The sequence below is a fragment of the Lissotriton vulgaris genome, chromosome 3_1 (assembly GCF_964263255.1).
Source record: "Lissotriton vulgaris chromosome 3_1, aLisVul1.2, whole genome shotgun sequence".
Taxonomy (NCBI): Eukaryota; Metazoa; Chordata; class Amphibia; order Caudata; family Salamandridae; genus Lissotriton; species Lissotriton vulgaris.
Window position 1 is genome coordinate 1,456,747,621 of NC_141689.1, and position 22,899 is coordinate 1,456,770,519.

The following is a 22,899-nucleotide window of genomic DNA, read 5'->3' on the forward strand; positions in this document are numbered from 1 at the left end:
TGAGGGTTGCTTTTTATAATCCTCTATATTGCTGCAGTTGTGTTGTATTCGTAAGAACTGGTTGTAGGGTGGATTCTCCCTTAGTTGGTGTGGGTGAAAGCTTTTGAAGGAGAGAAGGCTATTCTTGGCAGTTATTTTATAAAATGTCTTAGTTTCAAGCTCAGTTCCATCAGTAAAGATGGTAACATTTAGAAAATCAAGCCTGTCTTTGTGCAATGTGCATGTGGATTTGAGAAATTCATCACTGATGTTGAGTCAATCTAAAAAGTCTGTAATGGTGTCAGATGAGGCCTTGCAGACTATAAAAATGTGTCAATGCATTTCTTCAAAAAATGGATACTGTTTTTGTGGGGTTTAAAATTATTGAAGATGTGCTTGTCTTCAAAGGCACTTACATAGAAATAGTCGACCAGGGTGTTGCAGAGTACCTGTGCAGGTGGGCTTGTGTTCTTGCTGGCTGACTGGCAGGAGAACTCTCTGACAATGTTGAAGAGTTCCTTTCTATGGTTGGAGCTGTTTCCGATGTGGCCTGCCAGGATGTGTCTTTTTGTGTCTTTCAGGTGTTGATTGCATTAGTTGAGGGTTGATTTGAAGGTGCCTCGGTCTGTCAAATCTTCGCTGGTGAACCATTGTCTGTCTAGATGTTGGCAGTTACGTTTTGAGGCCCTGATTTCTGGTGTGTACCAGGTGGCTTTTCTGTTGGATCTACTGGTTGTGGATGGCTTGAGGGGGCAACTCTTGCATTTTTGAGAGGTTCTCAATGGCCTGATTGAGGTTGGTTGCGTGGTAGGGGTGGGTGGTGTTGAGGGATTCTGTCCATTGAGTCTCGGACACTTGGGGACATATTTACAAGCCCCTATTGCCACCGCAGCATCACTTTTTGAGATGTTCTGGTTGCATGGCAGCATTCCCCATAGTTACAAGGTGGTTCTAAGCAACATAATGTGGCTTAACTCCACCATGTAGATGTGCCTTTTTCTGCCAAAGTCCCCTGCGGCAAAGAGACGTACAATGGTTGTTGCTGTGGGCGTTCACCTCAACATCCATTGCTTTTTGATGCTGCCATAGATTTACAATATTTACAACAAGGGGTGGTGAGGGACAGAGTCTCTGAATTAAGCAGAAAGCTCTCACCCAGTCAAGAGATCAGGGCTAGATCCAGCACAGTTTTTTAGCTCACTGCACCATCCCAGTTTCAGAACCTGGCTGTATGCAAATGTCTGTTCCTGTCCCAGTGCATGATGGGAACAGGGCAAACCAAACTACAAAAGCCAATTCTTACACTGGGAAGGAAACAAGCTCCCGGGGACCGGTTTCTGGCATTACAGCCGTCTTCGGCCCGGTTTGCTTGAATCCTGATGGTGCAATGAGCAAGGGTCTCACATCTGAGAATACCCTTCCACGCTTAGGGTGGACAAAAATATTTACAACAAGGGGTGGTGAGGGACAGAGTCTCTGAATTAAGCAGAAAGCTCTCACCCAGTCAAGAGATCAGGGCTAGATCCAACACCGTTTTTTAGCTCACTGCACCATCCCAGTTTCAGAACCTGGCTGTATGCAAATTAGTCTGTTCCTGTCCCAGTGCATGATGGGAACAGGGCAAACCAAACTACAAAAGCCAATTCTTACACTGGGAAGGAAACAAGCTCCCGGGGACCGGTTTCTGGCATTACAGCCGTCTTCGGCCCGGTTTGCTTGAATCCTGATGGTGCAATGAGCAAGGGTCTCACATCTGAGAATACCCTTCCACGCTTAGGGTGGACAAAAATATTTACAACAAGGGGTGGTGAGGGACAGAGTCTCTGAATTAAGCAGAAAGCTCTCACCCAGTCAAGAGATCAGGGCTAGATCCAACACCGTTTTTTAGCTCACTGCACCATCCCAGTTTCAGAACCTGGCTGTATGCAAATTAGTCTGTTCCTGTCCCAGTGCATGATGGGAACAGGGCAAACCAAATTACAAAAGCCAATTCTTACACTGGGAAGGAAACAAGCTCCCGGGGACCGGTTTCTGACATTACAGCCGTCTTCGGCCAGGTTTGCTTGAATCCTGATGGTGCAATGAGCAAGGGTCTCACATCTGAGAATACCCTTCCACGCTTAGGGTGGACAAAAATATTTACAACAAGGGGTGGTGAGGGACAGAGTCTCTGAATTAAGCAGAAAGCTCTCACCCAGTCAAGAGATCAGGGCTAGATCCAACACCGTTTTTTAGCTCACTGCACCATCCCAGTTTCAGAACATGGCTGTATGCAAATTAGTCTGTTCCTGTCCCAGTGCATGATGGGAACAGGGCAAACCAAACTACAAAAGCCAATTCTTACACTGGGAAGGAAACAAGCTCCCGGGGACCGGTTTCTGGCATTACAGCCGTCTTCGGCCCGGTTTCTATTGAATCCTGATGGTGCAATGAGCAAGGGTCTCACATCTGAGAATACCCTTCCACGCTTAGGGTGGACAAAAATATTTACAACAATGGGTGGTGAGGGACAGAGTCTCTGAATTAAGCAGAAAGCTCTCACCCAGTCAAGAAATCAGGGCTAGATCCAACACCGTTTTTTAGCTCACTGCACCATCCCAGTTTCAGAACCTGGCTGTATGCAAATTAGTCTGTTCCTGTCCCAGTGCATGATGGGAACAGGGCAAACCAAACTACAAAAGCCAATTCTTACACTGGGAAGGAAACAAGCTCCCGGGGACCGTTTTCTGGCATTACAGCCGTCTTCGGCCCGGTTTGCTTGAATCCTGATGGTGCAATGAGCAAGGGTCTCACATCTGAGAATACCCTTCCACGCTTAGGGTGGACAAAAATATTTACAACAAGGGGTGGTGAGGGACAGAGTCTCTGAATTAAGCAGAAAGCTCTCACCCAGTCAAGAGATCAGGGCTAGATCCAACACCGTTTTTTAGCTCACTGCACCATCCCAGTTTCAGAACCTGGCTGTATGCAAATTAGTCTGTTCCTGTCCCAGTGCATGATGGGAACAGGGCAAACCAAACTACAAAAGCCAATTCTTACACTGGGAAGGAAACAAGCTCCCGGGGACCGGTTTCTGGCATTACAGCCGTCTTCGGCCCGGTTTGCTTGAATCCTGATGGTGCAATGAGCAAGGGTCTCACATCTGAGAATACCCTTCCACGCTTAGGGTGGACAAAAATATTTACAACAAGGGGTGGTGAGGGACAGAGTCTCTGAATTAAGCAGAAAGCTCTCACCCAGTCAAGAGATCAGGGCTAGATCCAACACTGTTTTTTAGCTCACTGCACCATCCCAGTTTCAGAACCTGGCTGTATGCAAATTAGTCTGTTCCTGTCCCAGTGCATGATGGGAACAGGGCAAACCAAACTACAAAAGCCAATTCTTACACTGGGAAGGAAACAAGCTCCCGGGGACCGGTTTCTGGCATTACAGCCGTCTTCGGCCCGGTTTGCTTGAATCCTGATGGTATGAGTCCCTTTCTCACTGCTCCATCAGGATTCAAGCAAGCCGGGCCGAAGAAGGCTGAAATGCCAGAAACCGGTCCCCGGTAGCCTGTCTCCTTTCTGGTGAAGAATTGGCTTGGTAGTTTAGTCTGCCCTATTCCCATGATGCACTGGGCCAGGGACAGACTGATTTGCATATAGCCAGGTTCTGAGCTGGGATGGGGCAGTGAGATAAATAACGGTGATGGATCAAGCCCTGATCTTTGGACTGGGTAAGAGTGGTCTGTTTAACTCAGACACTCTGTTCATCACCACCCCCTTTTCTAAACCGTTTTTGGCCACTATAGGTGTGGCAGGGTATACTCAGACATGAGTCCCTTTCTCACTGCTCCATCAGGATTCAAGCAAGCCGGGACGAAGAAGGCTGAAATGCCAGAAACCGGTCCCCGGTAGCTTGTCTCCTTTCTGGTGAAGAATTGGCTTGGTAGTTTAGTCTGCCCTATTCCCATGATGCACTGGGCCAGGGACAGACTGATTTGCATATAGCCAGGTTCTGAGCTGGGATGGGGCAGTGAGATAAATAACGGTGATGGATCAAGCCCTGATCTTTGGACTGGGTAAGAGTGGTCTGTTTAACTCAGACACTCTGTTCATCACCACCCCCTTTTCTAAACCGTTTTTGGCCACTATAGGTGTGGCAGGGTATACTCAGACATGAGTCCCTTTCTCACTGCTCCATCAGGATTCAAGCAAGCCGGGCCGAAGAAGGCTGAAATGCCAGAAACCGGTCCCCGGTAGCTTGTCTCCTTTCTGGTGAAGAATTGGCTTGGTAGTTTAGTCTGCCCTATTCCCATGATGCACTGGGCCAGGGACAGACTGATTTGCATATAGCCAGGTTCTGAGCTGGGATGGGGCAGTGAGATAAATAACGGTGATGGATCAAGCCCTGATCTTTGGACTGGGTAAGAGTGGTCTGTTTAACTCAGACACTCTGTTCATCACCACCCCCTTTTCTAAACCGTTTTTGGCCACTATAGGTGTGGCAGGGTATACTCAGACATGAGTCCCTTTCTCACTGCTCCATCAGGATTCAAGCAAGCTGGGCCGAAGAAGGCTGAAATGCCAGAAACCGGTCCCCGGTAGCTTGTCTCCTTTCTGGTGAAGAATTGGCTTGGTAGTTTAGTCTGCCCTATTCCCATGATGCACTGGGCCAGGGACAGACTGATTTGCATATAGCCAGGTTCTGAGCTGGGATGGGGCAGTGAGATAAATAACGGTGATGGATCAAGCCCTGATCTTTGGACTGGGTAAGAGTGGTCTGTTTAACTCAGACACTCTGTTCATCACCACCCCCTTTTCTAAACCGTTTTTGGCCACTATAGGTGTGGCAGGGTATACTCAGACATGAGTCCCTTTCTCACTGCTCCATCAGGATTCAAGCAAGCCGGGCCGAAGAAGGCTGAAATACCAGAAACCGGTCCCCGGTAGCTTGTCTCCTTTCTGGTGAAGAATTGGCTTGGTAGTTTAGTCTGCCCTATTCTCATGATGCACTGGGCCAGGGACAGACTGATTTGCATATAGCCAGGTTCTGAGCTGGGATGGGGCAGTGAGATAAATAACGGTGATGGATCAAGCCCTGATCTTTGGACTGGGTAAGAGTGGTCTGTTTAACTCAGACACTCTGTTCATCACCACCCCCTTTTCTAAACCGTTTTTGGCCACTATAGGTGTGGCAGGGTATACTCAGACATGAGTCCCTTTCTCACTGCTCCATCAGGATTCAAGCAAGCCGGGCCGAAGAAGGCTGAAATGCCAGAAACCGGTCCCCGGTAGCTTGTCTCCTTTCTGGTGAAGAATTGGCTTGGTAGTTTAGTCTGCCCTATTCCCATGATGCACTGGGCCAGGGACAGACTGATTTGCATATAGCCAGGTTCTGAGCTGGGATGGGGCAGTGAGATAAATAACGGTGATGGATCAAGCCCTGATCTTTGGACTGGGTAAGAGTGGTCTGTTTAACTCAGACACTCTGTTCATCACCACCCCCTTTTCTAAACCGTTTTTGGCCACTATAGGTGTGGCAGGGTATACTCAGACATGAGTCCCTTTCTCACTGCTCCATCAGGATTCAAGCAAGCCGGGCCGAAGAAGGCTGAAATGCCAGAAACCGGTCCCCGGTAGCTTGTCTCCTTTCTGGTGAAGAATTGGCTTGGTAGTTTAGTCTGCCCTTATCCCATGATGCACTGGGCCAGGGACAGACTGATTTGCATATAGCCAGGTTCTGAGCTGGGATGGGGCAGTGAGATAAATAACGGTGATGGATCAAGCCCTGATCTTTGGACTGGGTAAGAGTGGTCTGTTTAACTCAGACACTCTGTTCATCACCACCCCCTTTTCTAAACCGCCATAGATTTACAAGGCTGAGGCATCGTCAAAAACTAATGACAGGGAAAACTTAGTCTTAGCATAGCGATGCAAGGTGAAATTAATTTCTCCTCATATTGTGCTCTTTGACAACATAGGGAGAGCAATTCAACATGAATGATTCTCTATGTGCAGGAAGGTGTTCCTTCCTGCACATAAACAATCGGTTCTGCAGTGCAGGCACCCTTGCAACATGGCGATAGGGTGCCTGCACTGGCACTAGGCAGCTTTTTGTGCACCAGTGCTGGGGGAAACTAAGGCATGTGCCATATGCTTGTAATACCCTATGTTTTAAAAATGTGCAGCATTGCCAAATGCAGCGTAGCACCGTCCTTTGACATTATGTTGTAAATATGCCTCTTTGTTTCAGTTGCGGTGGGTGAGGTTGGGGTCTTAACACAACATTATTGTGAAACAATTTAATCAATCAGGCTGATAAGAAAGACTGTTGCACCAGTTGTATTATGTTGCGTAACAATGTCTTTCAATATTGAGAAAAATCCCTTCTCATTATGGACGCAGATCAGGGCAAATTTATGCAATGTATTGACTGGCAGACCTGAACATGTACGGTACTCTCATATCTCTTCCACACTTCATTCTAATACTGATTTGCTATCTGAGTTGTTGTAATATACAATTGAGTAATATGCTCTATTGCCATGCTTTGAGACTTGTTGGTGTCATGCCGTGGAGGTCTTTCATAACGTTTATCTAGTTGTGTACAGTACTCAACCGTTGTGCCCGTTTCTGTTTCCATTTAAAAGGATAGAACACTTTAGCCAAAAAGAACCAGTTATAACAGTCTGAAATAGTTGAAAAATCAATTTTTTACCATTAGATTCATACAAGGAGATTCCTGGAGCATAAGCTGAAGTTTGGTGTGACTGGCAAGAACAATCAGATACCCAGAAATATTTAAAAAACATAAGTTTGGTATTGCTAAATCAATTGTTTTAATTGTTCCTAAATTAGTTCTCGCAACAAATTTGTGCACTAAGGATATAACTAAAAGGGATCAATATGTTATTGTATGTTATGCCGATTTGTAAAGCGTACTATCACCAAGGAGGGTATCCTCGAGTTGAGTATATGTGAGTCTAGACAAACCTGGGCCCTAATGGAAGCACCGGAAAAAAACAGAACATCAGCTTGTTGTGGGATTGAAGAAGTGAGGAGGAGGTTCTAATATGTAGTGCCAGGACATTCAACGCTATTAGGAGTGATGTAGGAAAAGACGACCACCAGATATTGTTTATTATTTTGCATGGAATGTGCGTAAGTAGTAATCCAGATGAGCGAAGGCTTCAAGAAGGTTTGTGAAAGCAGATGCAATTTTTGAGGTATGCTCGGACTGTTTACATAGTGTAGTGTCACCACTTCACCACTCTGTATACTACAGAGAACAATGACAATAGTTTCCCTGATACAGGAATACAAAAGGTACAGTCAAATGTGTTAACATTTTCACTCCAATACTAAGATGAGTTTTCTCAGAAGAAATTGTTCTGGATGCATCTACTCTCAATTTATAGGAATGACTTAGAGAGGCATTTTTTAACAGCCCTCGCTCAGCACTCTTGGGTTCTGGAAGGCCCGTTTAAGTCCCATGAAAGACCTTTTTTCCCAGTTACCTCCATATGTGATGGAATGAAATCTATCTTTTTTCCATATCCTCATATTTGTTTTCAATTTGTAAAGCGGATTTTGACATCTATTTATTAGGCCCTTCCATATGCCCTCTGTTGAAAATGAGCGGAGTACCCAATTTGAGAAGTAGGGCTGAAGGATACACGTGTCTCACTTGCTTCTATCACATTACTTTTAAACAGTGGGAATCAAATCTAGGTTTCAAATTCAACCATAAAAATAGGATCCCTTTTGCTCCCGCGCTCTCAGCGACAGGCAGAAAGCTGCTTCTGTGCGGTAACGTGTTGGCTGCTGTGCTCTCCAAGAACCTCCCACTGCCAATTCCACCCTCCTCCCGCGGTGAACGGACTTCCGGTTTTCGTAATGCTGCGACGCTGCAGCGCTGAATCGGCACAGAGAGTTGCAGTATCCAGAAGAACGTGCGGGACCGAGGGGGCTGCAAGGTATTGGACCAGTAAACCGGACAGTGAGCAGCCCGGCACGGGCGGCGGGAGCCGCGAGCCGCACCTAATGAATTCGAATCTGGTGGTAGGAGCGATTTTAAACCATCGCGAGCGGTCACCACAAGGTCGGGTTTTAGGAGCTGCCCGTCTACCTGAAGTGACGAGGTAGAGGGAAGGAGCTCCCATGAGCCCAAAACTATAGAAAAAGGGCCACAGGAGCATATGAGGAAGTGTAATAAGGTAGGATTTCCACAGGATGTGTTCATCAAGTAACATTTATTCAGCCCCAACCAACAGTCAGCTGGCAACTGACACATATGGAATTTACAAGACTAGGAACATTGGTGTGACATGGTTCCAAGCTCTAGGTTCCAACATGGAACCAGCAGGAAGACAGGTCATTACACTTCTCCCTCTTAACCACCAAACAGGTTTACATGTCCAGCAACGCAATAGGCAACAAAAAGGAAAGGAAAAACAATGAAGAAATTACCTAGACATAATCACGCAAGTGAACAGGAGGCCTGCGTACTCTCACACTCTTATGAGAATATTTTGAGCTCAGGTCAGGAGCAATAACAAAGTCATCACATTTCTCTTTTCCCCCAAAGTGAGAAACACGACTATTGTTCCAGATACGACCATCCTCCGTCTTTACAGCGTTTTTGAAAATTTTCACAATGGTTCTGGGAACAGAGAACTTCGACCAGTTTTGACAGCCCACAGGAGCCCTAATCTTTACTACCTCCCCCACCATGAATTTGGAATCTTTTGCAGAATTTCTCCTGTCTACATATATTTTTCTTTTCCTTTGTAGACTCAATTCCCTTTCTCTCCAAGCACCCAGATCATTATTTTTTACCCCCTTGTCTGCAACCATCCAAGCAGGGCATAAATAAGTGTTAGGAGCTCTACCCTTGAAAAGCTCAAACGGAGTTTTTCCTGTGGTAGAGTGGGGAGAGAAACGATAAGCAGAAATTCTGTTCTGTAACTCCTTTCTCCAGTCCAAATTGTTAACCCTTGCCAACTGAATGCTCTCCTTCAAAGTTTTGTTGAGTCTTTCCAAAGCACCATTTGCCTCAGGATGATACAAAGAAATCTTCTTGTGAATTATGCCACACCTACTGAAATACTCCTCAACTTTCCCTGAACAAAATTGAGGCCCGTTGTCAGAAAGAATGGAGTTCGGGAAACTCTCCCGTTTAAACACAGACTCTAAAAAAGAAATAACAGACTCACTTGTAATCTCCCTTACCAAGCTAACCTCAACCCACCTAGAATACAAATCCAATAAAACCAACATAAATGGAGTTTGATGCTCACCATGTAAAGGTCCCACAATATCAACCGCAATTTCATCCCATGGGGACCTAGGCAACCTCCTGCAAACCATTGGAGAAAATCTTGTCCTCAAAACTTTATCACTGGCCTGACAAGAAGAGCAATCCCTAACGGTACGTTCCACCAACAAATCAATACCAGGCCACCAGAAGTCCATTCGTATACGTTCTTTCGTTTTTGAGATACCCAAGTGCCCCTCATAAGACATGTCCACCAAAACACTCCTAAGATTAGCAGGCGGAACTAGCCTAGTACCTCTCATGAGTAAACCATCCACCACTGCCAACTCATCAGCAATCAAAGACCAAGGTTTCTTTAATCTTCGAGACTCTCCACCTTCCAACAACTTAATGACTTCCTTTAAATCTTCATCCTTACTCAGTTCTTCTCTCCACGTATCCTCCTTCACCGCTCCCAAGGTAACTTCACACACCTTTAACTGAGCCTCCAAATCATCATCCAAAGTTTCCTCACCACTCTCTACAACATCCACCAGCCTAGACAAACAATCAGCCGAGACATTAGTTTTTCCTGGTATATACTCAAACTTGAACACAAACTCCTGCAAAGAAATTACCCATCTTCTAATTCTCGCTGAGATTGAGTCTAGCCCCTTCTTTTCAAAGACCTCTTTTAGCGGCTTGTGATCAGATCTTACGGTAAAGAAGGAACCCCAAACAAACTTCCTGAATTTATTCACAGCCCAATATATACCCAGCGCCTCTTTCTCTATGACAGAGTAATTCAACTCCGCCCCCTTCAAGCACCTCGAAGCACAAGCTATAAGGACCTCTTTGTCTCTTCTCACCTGTAACAACAAAGCACCCAGACCCTTACAGCTAGCATCAGTTACAATAAACGTCGGATCCCCTGGAACAAACGCCTGCAAATTTGGTGCATTCCTCAGGTCCATCTTCACCTGATCAAACTCTCTGCTACACTCCTCAGACCAATTGAATACAGAACCTTTAGCCATGATTTTCCTAAGATTAACAGTCTTATCAGCGAAATTTCTGACAAACTTATTATAGAATTCTGCCATCCCCAAAAATGATGACACCTCTTCTTTTGAACATGGCTCCTTCAACTTTTCAATTGTTTCAACAAGATCCTTCTTTGGACAAATGCCCTTCCTTGAAATGTGGTGGCCCAAATAATCCAGCTCATTTACTCCAAACTTGCACTTGCTCTGACGCAGAGTTAATCCAACATCCATCATCTTCTTCAACACCAGACAAACTCTCTCATCATGTTCTTGTTCGTCCTTACCAGAGATAAGAACATCGTCCTGATAACATCTTACTCCCGGTATTCCTTTGAACAGATCTTCCATGATTCTCTGGAATACCGAGGCTGCCGAGACCAGACCAAAGGGCATTCTTAAAAACTTGAATGCACCCATTGGTGTGATAAAACTAGTAAGCTCTTGACACTCTTCTTTCAGCCGAACCTGGTGATAGGCCGAAGCCATATCCAAGGTGGTAAAATAGCATGCCCCATCTAGTGAAGAAACCAACTCCTCTATGTTTGGCAAAGGGTACTTGTCAACTATGACCTCTTTATTTAAGGCACGGAGGTCAACACACAGCCGAATCTCATTATTGGGCTTCCTCGCGACCACAATTGGTGCGAGCCATTCAGTAGCTTCCACTGGTTGTATGACCCCAGCCGACAACAACCTTTCAATCTCTTTACCTACAGCATCCTTCACACATATTGGAATACGCCTTACTTTAGCAACAATAGGCACAGCACCCACCTTCAGTTTGATGTTGTGATTGTAGCCCTTTATACATCCTAGTTTTTCACTGAACAACTCTTTAAAATTCTTTACGAACTTGTTCTCACCATTGTCTACAGCCTGCACTTGAATAACTGGATGTGCATTAGGATTGAGACTCACACCCAATCTTGCCTGATGAGTCCAATTCAACAAGTTGTCACCTCTGTTTACCACATAAATTTTTGCTTCAGCATACCTCCCCTTATATTCAATGCAGTCAAAAAAATAACCCATTATTTTTATGGGATGTTCCTGGTAACCTGTTGGTCTAATATCAGGTTTACACAAAGATTTTCTTTTACCAAACACATTTTCAAATACATCGTTTGAAATGAAAGTAACATGTGAGCAAGAATCAAATTTCATCAACACCCTTTCTTCCCCAATTAACACAAAATCAGAAGGATGTTCTATCACACCATCATTAATCTGAAAACTAACCAACCTAGTCTCAGTCCTCGTATCTCTCCCAACTCTTGTTCTGCAATTTCTTCCAATGTGTCCTTTTCTACCACACACATTACAATTGAACTTGAGGGCAGGACACTCTCTCGCATTTGCCATATGCCCATATTTCCCACATCTATAACACGTTCCTTAAAAAGGTGTAGTGAATTTTTTACTTGACTGTGTTTTAGAAATACTACCTTCAACCTCCCCTTTCAACTTTTCACCCTCGCTCACTTCTTTTTTCTTTTTCTCTTCATCCCTCTTTACAGCCTGACACACCACCTCTTGTGTTGAGGAACTACCTGGCTTTTCTTCCTTTTTCTCCTTGCTCAGTTCTCCAACGCATTTTAACATGTGTTCAACTCTTTTTGCAATACCTACTACCTCTTCTAGAGCAGGTTCATCCTTTAGCCACAACTCTTCCCTTATTTTATCACTCACACATCTCAAAACAAACTGATCCCTAATTCGTTCTTCCACCAAACCCCCAAACTTGCAACTAGATGCCAACTTTCTTAGTGCAGTAATGTACTCTTCAACACTCTCTTCCTTGCCTTGCTCTCGTAACCCAAAATAATACCTTTCCATGATGGTACTCACTTTAGGAAGATAATGTAAATCCAACTGCCTAGCACATACCTCATACTCATTCAACCCTCTTTGTTCTGCTTGTGGAATAACTGGAAGAGTCTCTAAAATCTCTTGGCCTTCTCCGCCCAAACAATGCATCAATAAGGCATGTTTCCTCTCACCACTCAAATTCGCACCACACACCCTAGCATAATTTTCGAAAATTTTCTTCCATTTTTTCCACCTAATAAGGGGTTCACCAGGTTCCATTAGAAAGAAAGGGGGTGCAGTTACATTTTGCATCTTGCTGCCCCTATACCACTTAACACACTCTAATTTTATTCACTTATGTTCCTTTAAAAAGAATGTTCCACCTCCCTTCCCTCTTTAAGGTGTGCCCATCACCGTTGACAGGCTTCAAGATGTCAATGTAGGACTAAAAGAATCGAGTCCGATCCTCTTTTCCAGTCACTGCTTCAAGTGTGTGACACTTACTCTTCTCCATCAAGCTCCACCGACATTGCTCTTCCTCCCATGTTCACTCGTTTTTGTTTTTTTTGTAGAGCAGATCACACAGTACTCTTTTACCAGAAGAATAGGAGTTCCTTCAATGTCAATGCCAAACCGCCGCTCCACACGTTGTAGTCTTCTCGAAATCCCAAAAAACGAAATTCGAAAAAAAAAAACAATCCAAGATGGCCGCCACTAATCCTTCATTAACATTCAGTCTTTTTTTCAAAGAAAATTGGGCTTCTTTTTTTTTGACCAAGCCAAAATGGCCGCCCCAAAACTGAAGCACTTGTTTCTTTGGCAGGTTGAGCTTGTTTCCTTTTTCCCAACTCAAAATGGCCGCCAACAAACAATCGAGTCACTTTCTGTTGTCAATCTCGCTTGTTTTTTCCTTTTTCGAAACGCTCCCATACAAAGATGTCAGCCAAGTTTTCTCCAAACAAAAGGTCTATTTTCTTAGGGAGATTGCCCTCGAAAATCGACGTCACTTTCACACTCCGTTTTTTTCAATTTGCTTTCCAAAAAAACACTGAAAATGACTACCTTTGCCGATTTTCTTCGCGTTTTCGACTTTCCTGGGTCCCTTCACCGCGTTTCCTTCGCTGATCCAACGGTTGACCCTTGAGGATGAGGATAAATCTCCCTACATCGAAACAGCAGTCATGTGAGTTCTTTTCTTTTCATTCAGCTATTCTCCTGTTGTTGAGGCTAGTCTGCACAAGTGGATCCCATCCTCCAACGTCGCCAGTGTAATAAGGTAGGATTTCCACAGGATGTGTTCATCAAGTAACATTTATTCAGCCCCAACCAACAGTCAGCTGGCAACTGACACATATGGAATTTACAAGACTAGGAACATTGGTGTGACATGGTTCCAAGCTCTAGGTTCCAACATGGAACCAGCAGGAAGACAGGTCATTACAGGAAGCATATGCGGCATAACAAAAAATAATAAGAGGCTGAGTAAAGACTTAACGTGAGCTCCAGCGGGAGTCTGGAAACCAAAGAGGATACCCAATCCCGAGACATAATTAAAGTATGACTAAAGGTGTGAAGCTCTGTTTGGCCGTGTACCCAGGTCAGAGGCTAGTTCAGAGGTAGGTAATACCTTGAGAAAATCATCAAGCAGTGGTGGAGGCGAGAGCACGGGCCCACAGAACAGAGGTAAGTGAAATTTCCCCCTACTTGAGTATCATTAAGGGGAGCTATTTGAAGGTACTAAGAAGAAGGGGCGGCTGTGCACTGGAAGAACTGGGAAAGCCAAAAGAAAGCCAAGGAGGAAGAACCCCCCAAAACAGCAACACCTTGTAAGGAAGGGGATTAAAAGAGATGGCCTTAGGAAAAAATAAGCCCCGTCAGGTCCCCAAAAACCCCAAGAAAACGGGGAATGAAAGTTTGGGGGGGAGGACTTGGCGGAAATATCGAGAGATGTTGAAAATTCAATCGGGGATGTGACAACACCCCCAGTGAGAGCATCTACCCTGTCTTTAGGCTTAACCCCGAAGAAGGTGTTGGAGTCTGCAAAGAAAGTAGGCACAAAAGGCGGTTCGGCAGTCTCAAAATCCATCAAGGACTTCATAGGCAAACACTTTAAAGGGAAAGAGCCACCAGAAAAGTAGTCAAATGTGGTAGAGTCGCTGTTAATCATTGAAGACAAGGTAGCTTTAAGTGTGGAACCAGACTGATTTTGATATTGCTGGAATGACGTTGGAACCCCGCCTGTCATCTTCTCCACGGTTATTCCAGTCATTAATTATTCAGGAAACGGAAGTAGAAGTGGAGGAAGAAGGAAGAAAAAGACAGAGTAATATTTCGGGTGGGGGTGAATCAGCCCAGAAGGACCCCAGTCTATATGTGAACCCAAGAGTGGAAAACCCTATGTCGCTCGTACTGAGCTATCAGGCATTGCTGCGCATAGTTTTGAAGTGTCAGGGTCATCTAGTTCATCCATGCTTGAGGTTATGCTAATGTTACAGAAAACATTACAGGGCATTTTAGAGGTTTCAGTGTTAAACAACGAAATCCTAAAAACACAAAGTAACCAATTTAAGAACATAGTAGGGGAGCTGATTCAGATTAAAGGCCTAATGCCTACTCTAGTAAGAGCAGTGGAAATTCAGGAGGATATCAAAGAGGATGGGGAGGATGATGTGGTAGGGGAGGATGAAGGGACAGAGGAGGATGGAGTGGTAAGGGAAGATGAAGCAGTGAGTAGAAAACAAAGAAAAGGAACCAACAGTGTATATCTCCCGATGTCCTATGATTATAAAGAGATATGGGGTTAGGAGGAGGTTAAAACAAAATATCCCGAGGCGACGAGTGGGAAAAAAAGCCCCATATAAACCGCACTTGGCAAAGCAACAGGAGGATGGGAAGGGGGCACCCCAAGTTATAAGGGCACGAGACAAGGCGGTGTGGCAAGAAACAAAAAAATAACTTTTGTAGATAATCAATCAATCAATCACGAAATTTATAGAGCACACTACTCACCTGGGAGGGTCTCAAGGCGCTGGGAGGAGGGGGGGGCGCTACTTCTCGAAGAGCCAGGTCTTGAGGTGCCTCCTGAAGGCGAGGTGGTCCTGGGTCAGTCGTAGGTGGGTGGGCAGGGTTTTCCACATCTTGGCAGCTAGGTAGGTGAAGGATATTCCTCCGGTGGTGGTTCTGTGGATACGTGGAATGGTGGCGAGGGCGAGGCTGGCGGAGCGGAGCTGGCGGGTCGGTGTGTATAACATGAGGCGGTTGTTGAGGTATTCGGGACCCAGGTTGTGGAGAGCTTTCTGTGCGTGGGTGAGGAGTCTGAATGTGATCCTCTCGTTGATGGGGAGCCAGTGCAGGTCTCTCAAGTGGGCGGAGATGTGGCTGTGTCGGGGGATGTCCAGGACGAGTCGTGCGGATGCGTTCTGTATGCGCTGGAGTCTTTGCTGAATTTTGTCAGTGGCCCCTGCGTAGAGAACGTTCCAGTAGTCCAGCCGGCTGGTGACAAGGGCCTGGGTGGCAGTCTTCCTGGTTCCGGTGGGGATCCAACGGAAGATCATTCGGAGCATGCGGAGGGTGTTGAAGTATGAGGAGGTGACGTCGTTGACTTGCCTAGTCATCGTGAGGGAGGAGTCGAGGATGAAGCCCAGGTTGCGTGTGTGGTCTCTGGGCTTGAGTGGGGTGCCCAGAGCCGGGGGCCAGCAGGGGTCGTCCCAGGCAGAGATGGAAGGGCCGAGGATGAGGACTTCCGTCTTATCTGAGTTTAGCTTCAGCCGGCTGAGCTTCATCCATTCTGCGACGTCTTTCATTCCTTCCTGGAAGCTGGCCTTGGCGGTGGCGGTGGCGGTGGCAGTGGCGAGGTCGTTGGTGAGGGAGAGGATCAGTTGTGTATCATCGGCGTAGGAGATGATGTTGAGGTTGTGCTTGCATTTGATGGCTGCGAGGGGGCTCATGAAGACATTGAAGAGGGTGGGGCTGAGCGAGGCGCCTTGGGGTATGCCGCAGATGATCTCGGTGGCTGCTGCGGGGAAGGGCACGAGACAGACTCTTTGGGTTCTGCCGGAGAGGAAGGAGGTGATCCATTCCAGGACCTTTCCTTGAATTCCGACGTGGTGGAGGCGGGTTGTCAGGGTGCGGTGGCAGACCGTGTCGAAAGCAGCCAATAGGTCGAGGAGGATGAGGGCGGCGGTTTCCCCGTTGTCCAGCAGGGTCCTGATGTCATAGGTGGCTGCGATGAGGGTGGTCTTGGTGCTGTGGTTCGCTCAGAATCCGAACTGTGATGGGCCAAGGGAGCCATTTGTCTCGAGGAAGGCGGTCAGCTGCTTGTTGACGGTTTTCTCAATGACTTTTGCGGGGAAGGGGAGGAGCAAGATGGGTCGGAAGTTCTTGAGGTTGGTGGGGTCTGCGGTGGGTTTCTTCAGGAGGGCGTTGATCTCCGTGTGCTTCCAGCTCTCCGGGAAGGTGGCGAATGCGAAGGAGTTGTTGATGCTGCATTAATCGACTTTTCCACTGCATTCGTGCCAAATCTCAGGTTGTATATGCTGCATTTATCGACTTTTCCACTGCATTCGACAGAGTAGATAGAGGAACCCTCTGGAGAAAACTTGGCAAAATGGGCATCCCAGACAAATTACTACAAATACTAATATCTTTATACACAAAAACTTGGTGCCAGGTTCAAATGGGAAGGGAAAGGGGTCTCACTACTTCTATCTCGACTCCAAATGGTTTAAGGCAAGGATGTCTCCTTGCTCCCCTACTGTTTTCCCTGTACCTTAGCGATCTGCCACATCGTTTCCAGGAGATAAGTAATTTTCCACCAAAAATTGCCTTTCACAAAATACACACAATGTTATATGCAGACAATGTAATTATACTAGACCTAACCCCATTTGGCCTGCAAAGGAGCCTTCAGGCACTCCACAAATACTCGGAGGAAAACTTTCTAATTCCAAACATTGCGAAAACAAAAATAGTCCCGTTCTCAGGAGGAAAAGGAGTATCAAATATCACTGGTCCCTAGGAGAAAAAAGGGTTGAAGTCGTCAACGAATATACCTATCTAGGTCAAATTTTTACTAAGTCTTTACAGAATAGGCCTCATACCTTGAATTTGATCCGGAAGTCGGATATGCACGTTGGAGCACTCTCTAGGCTGTACGCCGTTTTTGGACAAAGACACTTCTTCTCCATGCTTAAAGTATACAGCGTTAAAATTCCACCAGTTCTGTCATACGCTTTGGAATACATACCAATAAGTCAATGGACCTATTTAGATCTAAGAGAAGGAAAGATTCTACGGAAACTAACAAGGTTGTCCCAGGCAGTACCAGTACAAGCTTTCCGCCTGGAGTATTCACTAACTAGTGCCTATGCCAGAGGAATCACCAATGTAATCAGATGGGCATACAATCTCCTACATGCAGAGGAAGGAACGCTCCGAGCCTTGCTTAAAATAGAAACATTCGACCACAGATTATCGAAGCACGTATTCTCAAGAAACATTTTAACGGCTTACAAACTCTCAGAGACCAACACTAACTTTTTATTATCCTGGACACCTGCCCACCTGAAACTCTTTTTGAAGCAATTTACGCCAAGACTTAGTTTTGACCTTGACTCTCAGCATTGCCTTATATTGCCCCTTTACCAAAATGTTGCAGAATCTTTCAAATTCAAGAAATCTCAACAGTATATTAAATATAATCTTAACCACGGGGCTAGGAGATCGATTGTCCTGCTTAGATTAGGAATACTCCCTGTAAATACCGTAACTTCTAGGTGGCACCCAAAAGAAAGCACTATCTGTAATCTGTGTAATGGTAGAGAGCGGACTTAGAGCATCTCTTATTTACCTGCCCAAACGTAACAGTTGTTAAGGCGCAGAAAAGGTTTCTACACCCAGGCTATGTTAAATGTAAAATCAACTCTGTACATGAAATGATTAACTTATGCAAAGCTCCGCCAAATGAATTTGTATGTTATAATCTTTTTAAATTTTTAAAACCACTTTTATATTTGTATTAGAACTAAAGCTTTTAACAAACGGTTCAAAATTGATTATATTGTACTAAATATTTGTGGTCCTCAGTGGAGAACCAAATCAAAATAAATAAACTTGAAACTTGAAACTTGAGTTGTTGATGATGTCCCGGAGTTGGGGTGCGATGATGGAGTCCGCTTTGTTGAAGATGTGGTGCTGGCAGGGGTCGGTAGGGGAGCCGGAGTGGATGGTGTTCATCGTGTGGGTGGTGTCTTCTGTGCTGACGGGGGTCCAGGTGTGGAGGGTGGTGGTGGGGGTGCTGGTTCGGTGGTAGGGTCTGTGGTCTGAGGGCCTAAGCTGTCGTGTATATCGGTGATCTTGAGGTGGAAGAACGTGGCGAGGGAGTTGCAGAGGTCTTGTGATGGCGTGATGTCGTTGTTGCTGGCGTTGGGGTTGGAGAGCTCTTTCACGATGTTGAAGAGTTCCTTGCTGTTGTGGGCGTTGTTTTCCAGCCGTTCTTTAAAGGATGACCTTTAGGTGGAGTGGATCAGCTGGTGGTGTTAGCGGATGGCGTTCTTGAGGGATGTCATGTTTTCCGCGGATTGGTCAGGATGCCAGGCTTTCTCGAGGGCACGGCAGGATTTCTTGGAGTCTTTGAGGTCCTTGGTGAACCAGGAGGCTTTTTTGCTGTCGGGGTTGCTTGGGGGGGTTCTTCAGTGGTGCGAGGGCATCGGCACAGTCAGTGATCCACTGTGTGAGGTAGTGGGCGGCTTCGTTGGGGTCCGTGGTGTTGGTGGGAGGGTTTTGGCTCAGGGAGGTGGTGAGCTGGTCGGTGGTGATCTTGCTCCAGCATCTTCAGGGGGCTTGTAGCGGTTGGTGGTGGGTGGTTGTTTTCCTGAAGGTGAAATGGACGCAGCTGTGATCGGTCCAGTGGAGTTCGTTTGCATGGTTGAAGGAGATATAGTTGCTAGAGGAGGAGACGGGGTTGAGCATGTGGCCGGCTCGGTGGGTGGGGGTGTTGACCAGTTGCTTGAGTCTGAGGTTGGCGAGGTTGTCTAGTAGAGAGGTGGTGTTGTTGTCCTTGTTGTTCTCCAGGTGGAAGTTAAGGTCCCCTAGGAGGATGTAGTCGGTGGAGGCGAGAGCGAGCGGGCAGATGAAGTCTGCGATGGCTTCGCTGAAGTGGGTGCGTGGTCCCGGGGGTCTGTAGATGAGGGTACCTCTGAGGGTGGTCTTGGGGTCGGTGTGTAACTTGAAATGGAGGTGCTCGACGGTGGTGATGGTGTCGTTGTTGTTGGTCATGATGCGGATGGTGCTCCTGTGGACAATGGGGATGCACCCTCCGGTTTGGTTGACGCGGTCCTTCCGGATGATCTTGTAGCCGTCCGGGATGGCTATGGTGATGTCGGGGGCTGAGGAGGCGTTTATTCAGGTTTCCGTGAGGAAGGCGACGTCCGGCGCTGTGGAGTCAAGGAGGTCCCAGAGTTCGGCGGCGTGTTTGTGGACGGAGCGGGTGTTGAGCAGGATGCACTTGAGGTGGTTGTTGCTGGTGCCTGACCTGGTGGGTGCGGTGCTGTTCCGGAGGCAGGTGAACTTGCAGGTGCGGCAGGTGAATGCTCCATGGATGTGTTTCGGGGTGGCTCGGTAGCAGGCTGCCTGTCGGCCAGTGTTGAGTTTCGAGGAGGGTGGTGGCGTCGTAGCTCCATCGGGTGGGCTGGCTCTGGCGGGGTCCAGGGGTCCTGGCGCTGGGCGCGGTCCAGGTGTGGACGGGCGTAGATGGGCTTGCCTTCGGAGCGCAATCGGCGTGCCCGCTGCACACGTCTGCTGCGCTTCCGTGCGGCGACCTCCATAAATAGGGAAGTGGTAGGGAGGAGCAGCTGGGAGGCGGGAGCGGGGTGGCCAATGGGCGGACGAGGGAGGGGTACAGAAGAAAGAAGGGGGTGGGGCCGCAGGGGAGCAGCGGCGGGGAGCGGGGAGGGAGAGATGCGGCGGGAAACAGTCACGGGCAACACGGAATGGCAAAAATTACAGGAGCCAAACAAAAAACAAAGGTACTGGCACTAAATTACGGGTCACAAGCAAACAACAGTAGATACTGGCAGACAGGCACTCAGCTGGCGAGAGTGCGGGAGACAGGAGTACAGGGGCGATCAGCGCCGCTCTGAAGCGAGACGGCAGCTGAGGGCTCGCGGCAGCAGCAGAGGGGTCAGGGGTCCTGGGCACTCACGGGGGGGAGCCGCGTGGTGTGTGGAGCGATCAGCCCTGCAAGCAAGGTCAAGGGTCACAGCTCACCACCGTACAGCAACCTCCATAAATGGCCAAGTGGGAGGGAGGAGCAGCTGGGAGGCGGGAGTGGGGTGGCCAATGGTCGGACGAGGGAGGGGTACAGAATAAAGAAGGGGGCAGGGCCGCAGGGGAGCAGCGGCGGGGAGCGGGGAGGGGGAGATGCGGTGGGAAACAGTCACGGGCAACACAGAACGGCAAAAATTACAGGGGCCAAACAAAAAACAGAGGTACTGGCAGTAAATTACTAGATACAAGTGAAAGAGCCCATAGCGCCGAGGGCCAACTCAAGAGGGTAGCAGGGAATAGTACAGTAAAAAATACCAAGGTCGCCATGAGGAACTATCCAGGATGGAAGGAGGATGTAGAACTAAAAGTCGGGATGGAGACGCCAAGATGGGTGGTTGGAAGATCCCAAACCCCTCAGATGGTGGACACCTGGTTATTTCTAGAACCCTTGGGTCAGGAAAAGGGGGGAAAAGGGCAAAGAAACTAAAATCCCTAAATTGGTCCCAGCTCCTTGCTTCATTTGCAAAATGCCCTAGTTTAAAATATGTCAGCACAGATGATCTTAAAGAAGTAGGGTTCCTAAATAATACCAGCCTGAATGAAGTAACAAAAGTCCTCCTTCACTCAGCATTAATAAAAGTTGCTATGGAAAATGCAGAGGCTGAGATGTTAAGGGAAGGGATTAGAATATTGAAGAGAGAGGAGGTGATGAGGGTGAATCAAGGGAAATCTTTCCTCAGGAACCATGCGGGTTGGGTGACCGGCAAATAAAAATGATTACAGCAGGTCAGGGCATAATGGAAGCTCTTGAAGTTACAATAATCCCCAAAAACACAGAGTGGGAGGATGGTGATGCTTTGGTGGGAAATAGATACAGAGCATTGGCAAACATGGGATACGAGGAAGAGGGGTACCTGAGCAATAATGATTAGGAATCTGGGTCGCCGCACAGCCTATCCATCTTGTCCTGGAATGTAAATGGATATAAAAGAATAGCGATAGAGGAAGGGATTAAAAATATTCTTGGGAAGTCCGACATTGTATGTCTACAGGAGACGTGGCTGTGGGACGATACCCTAGATACCGAAGGTTTTGCTCACCATGTAAGGCCGGCAAAAAAGAATCAAATAGGTAGACCATCATGTGGCCAGATGACTCTAGTATGAACAAGAAGAGTGAAAGATCTACAATCCCTTCAACTCAGATGCAGCTGGGAATTAGGCAGTAGAGTACTGTTAACAACTAATAACGCGGGTGGTGGAGGTATCTGCATTATAAATGTGTACATTCAGAAAGGGAAAATGAAGGAGTACAAAGTGGAGTTGGATTGTCTAAAGAAGGATCTGGAGGGATTATATGAGTTATACCCTAAATATGTGTTCTTAATATTGGGAGATTTTAACCATAGATAAAATCCCATAAAAACAGATGCATGGCAGAGTGACGTGCTAAAAGCTCATAGTATAGAATTTGCGAAATTTCCCCATTGTGTTATCTCCACCCAAGACGTAAAGCTTGGGCAGTTGCTGGGAGCCATGGGCCTGATTTGTATTAACGGAAGGAAAGAACCAGATCGGCCCGCTAAACGTAACTTTAAACCAGGGCAGCAACTGTGCCCCATAGATTATGCATTTGTTCATGTATGGTGCTTCCATCTAATAAAACATTTTGAAGTACTTGAGCTACAGTGTTGCGACCATTCTCCATTGTTGATAGAATTAGAGGCAAACAGGGTCCCCCCAAGACAGAGAGTGTTATAAATGTATGTTGAATACCCAAAGCGGCTTATAACCCAGAACAGTGAAGAACATTTAGAGAAACTGAGGGCTCTCCAATTAGTAGTTGGGCTAGAAATCCATCTGCCAGGGGAGGCCCTACCCTGGTATGAGGATATAATTAAACGACTGGTGGAGTGTCTTAGGATAAAAATCAAATGGGGAAACCATGGGCGAAAAAGTAAAGCCAGCGCACCTCCAGCCAATAAACCCTGGTTTGATGAATAATGTTGGAATGCTAAGGCCGCTATTAAGAAGCATGAAAGAGTTCTTAGGTGTAGCTATAATGATCTATCATCACTAGAATTAAAGAAAGCAAGGTTAAAATACAAGTCAATAATTAGAGAAAAAAAAGGTCCTTAAAGGAAAGATGTTGGGTTAACTTACTCAAGGCCATTGAAGAAAAAAATGTCAAAGGATTCTGGAAATTGATTAAAGAATGCACGGGGGAAGTTGTGGAATCCCTGCAGTGCTCTGTTCCAGAGAATAAGTGGGCAGCCTATCTGGAGGTACTATATGCCAAATGGCCTAGTAAAGGGGAATCAATACCGAAATGCTGGCCAGAAGTTAGGGAGGATATACTAGTACATTTCACCCCAGGTCATATTAGGAGAGTAATATCTGGTCTAAACTTAACTCGAGCTGCCGGCCCAGACAACCTACCAGCAATTATTATAAAAACTAATCCCGACTGGTGGGCTGAGTTCTTTTCAAATATGTTTCATGGAATACTAAAGACAGGATTAATACCAGAAAGTTGGAAAGGGGCTAATGCTAGACCTATACAC